The 3,213-nt window shown below is 37.1% G+C and overlaps 1 long non-coding RNA gene across 1 annotated transcript; it reads left to right on the top strand.

The window, feature by feature from the left end:
• Nucleotides 1-319: 319 nt before the first annotated feature.
• Nucleotides 320-1,684, top strand: LOC125378368. The gene is made up of 3 exons (XR_007220230.1): nt 320-405; nt 746-951; nt 1,342-1,684. It is a non-coding gene; the product is annotated as an uncharacterized LOC125378368 (long non-coding RNA).
• Nucleotides 1,685-3,213: the final 1,529 nt, after the last annotated feature.

Below are 3,213 nucleotides of genomic sequence, written 5' to 3'. Positions count from 1 at the left end.
TAAATCCATTATTTAGTAGATATAGTCGGAATCGTACAATCGATTCTGCGTTTAGCAATCATTACTTTGGCACATTGAAACTAAGGGTTTGTCACGTTCTAAACTTCTGTATTTAAGTTTAACCTTATTGCATGCTGTTTGTTATACAGCTGACTAATTGTTCATTGTCATCCATTCACGTCACTAAAATGTCTTTGTCATTATTTAAGATCATACGACATTCTATGTAACACTATTACATCAATTGTGTAACACCTGTCATGGTGGTTGCATAAGTAAAAATCCTAACGCAATTTATGACCTAACTGGCAGTGATGTGTACATGTATATAAGGCCACCCCGCTGATGATACTTCATAGTTTGTAGCATTCACCTTCTTCTTTACCATTTGGCAAATATACACACGTAAGTACATGTACATTTAAGAGCACGGTCATTTTAGGATTTTGGTCTAAAATCATGAGTCTATATATGTAATTTGATTCTTGCACCTCTTGTGCTTTGATTTAAAAATTTCATCCCGATATTTCAACGGTTTATCACCCTATAGGGTACTGATGGGTCAATGGTTCACATACCATAGCTCTCAAGTACCAAGTCTAGGTTTGTATTTGTAAAGTCTTATAACAATACTTTATACAGTGATAACTAACACCATATGTTAATGTGTATAGATAGCCTAACGTGAACGTGAATATGGTTAAATTCCAATGAGTAGCCAATGAATATTGTTTTTATTCTACAGTTTCAACAATGAAGGTCCTGATCGTTGCCGTTATGTGCGTTGTTGCCCTAGCAACAACCAACGCCACCTTCCATCCTCCACTGGGTGTTGGATTTAATCCATTTGGCATTCCTCCATTGGGGCCTATAATCTCTCCAAACGGCTTTCCTTTTCATCCATTCGGCTTTCGTCTGCATCAATTCGGCCATAATATCCATCCATTTGTGGTGAGCTGAGTGTTTCAATGATAAGCAAATACTTACACAAAATGCTTTACAAACAAATGTTTACCAATATCCTTTTTATGTAGAACAAGTTGTAGCTAAATCAACATTCGCATGTTCTTTCAATGAACGAAATTGTACCTGGCTATATTAGAACAGGTAACAAAACTTCATTTGTAACCAACTAGGTTAATAGATCAGGTTAAAAGTGTAGTGAACGTCATGCATAGTGTAAATACTTTGATATCGTATTCCTAGTACGGCATGTATTATTATACACGTTAAAATATACACAATTTATAGACATGTTTCATCACAAGAATAACTTTGGTACATGTCTATTGAACCAATTAACTATAAATCGTTTCATTCCGAACATTTTTCTTTTCACAGGGTTAGGTGTGTATACAGCTGCTGATACTGACTCTGCAGCTGACACGACCCTTGCTGCCATTATTGTTGTCTCATCTGGTGCCTGACATCCAGCAGATAGTCGTGACGACGTGGCCTTCAGATCGACATCATTCTCAATAATTCAACAGACTGTTAATTCAGATCGCGTCAATGAACGATATCACCGTTACTGTCATGAAAGAAGATCGTGGGATTGACTATCAGAGAGACAATGACCTTGGGACACCACTTTGTATGGGATATGCTCTATGTTTTGGTTTTAAGTTATGATGCACTGTTAAATCATTTCACAAACAAATAAAATCATGACTTTCCACAACAATACTATGAGTTGCCTTTTGATAAAGAAGACAGCATACTTTTACAACTACGTGTATGTGTATTTCATTAAGCGAAATATTTCCGTCCAAATACGCTTTGAGGTAAAAGGTTATGGTATCAAATGCCAAAGCCTTGAGGCGATTATATCAGTGTTAGATTGACAAGTATAGATAGAGCCGTCGGTAACAGTAAGTAGACCTGAAGACTAGAAATGCGTGAATTGGGTTAATGCGGCTTTGAAAGGTATATCAGTTATTTTACGGCATTTCAGCTTGATGTGGGAGGACATTCCGAAGTGATACAGGTCTTCGACGCTAAATTACCAGTTTGGTGAAACCCACGAGCACGGATGTGTTGCTTCCAAGCTTAGAAACACACGTAAAACTAGCAAGAGATCAGAAATATCAAGGACTTCTCTGTGGAGACTCATGATGGCTACTGCTTTGTTTCATACCAAAAACACTGACATCACATAACAATGCTTGGGGTTAAATCCAACAATTCTGGGCATCATGCTATAGCTATATGTAGAACAAGATCAGCATGTCTCCGTCTCAAACACATCGTATAAAAACACCAAAGCCTTTTTTCCTTGATACTTATACATCTTCCCGAAAAATGAGTGTCCACTAGCCTATTATCAAAATCTGTTTTCCACCCTTCAATCTGGATTCGAACTCAGGGCTAACACATCCTGTCGCGGCAAAACTTAACAGGCCAAAACATACCCCAGAGATCCCACAGCTATTTAATACTGACTGCATTTGATATGACCAAGGATATACATGAGCGTTCGTTGTTTTAGCAGTATTGATGTACTCATATAGTATGGAGTTGTACAAGAACAAGTTATGTGACAAAGTAAATCATTTTCTTAGCAATATTAATTGAAAGAAGAAATCCACCTAGTTGTGTTTTTATGATTTGTTGTTTAAAGCTGCCCTTACAGGTGAACACTGTGTTTCAATGTGATTAATCGATCAATTGACACTCTGTTATACATAATGACATCACACTATATAACGCTTGCATGTTGCATGAGTGACTATAGTGACATGAAATATGACCCATCTGGTAGTGGTGTATGTATTTATTACAGGTCACCTCCGTTGAGGATATTTCCTCCCACTGATCGTTTCATCTTCTTGCCTAATATTGTCCACGGTATATACATAGAACCAAGTGTTATCTTTAAATGTTTTAAGCAATATGCAAAATGTGGTTTATATGTTTGTTTGTTGTTTATCGTCGCTATCAGTACTATTCCAACTCTATGACGGCAGTGTGTAACTAATCGAGTATGGACAAAACAATGCAGCCATTGTCGTCATGAGCATCGATCTTCGTAATTGGGATGCGGTGACATGCAATCAACCAAAGTCACCGAAGCTGACTACCTAATCCATATAGGCTTCTTACGAGAAGGTTTTCTTTGCAGATGAAGTTAATTGAAAGCATAATTATGACCTCTTTAGTAAATAAAAGTCACACTTTAAACAACTGCCTTGATCACATCAGTAATACTACTTC

This window comes from Haliotis rufescens, unplaced genomic scaffold (genome assembly GCF_023055435.1).
Source record: "Haliotis rufescens isolate VD_foot unplaced genomic scaffold, xgHalRufe1.0.p SCAF_12, whole genome shotgun sequence".
NCBI classification, from domain to species: Eukaryota; Metazoa; Mollusca; class Gastropoda; order Lepetellida; family Haliotidae; genus Haliotis; species Haliotis rufescens.
The sequence above is the reverse complement of the archived record's forward strand: the minus strand, read 5'-3'. Positions and strand labels throughout refer to the sequence as shown.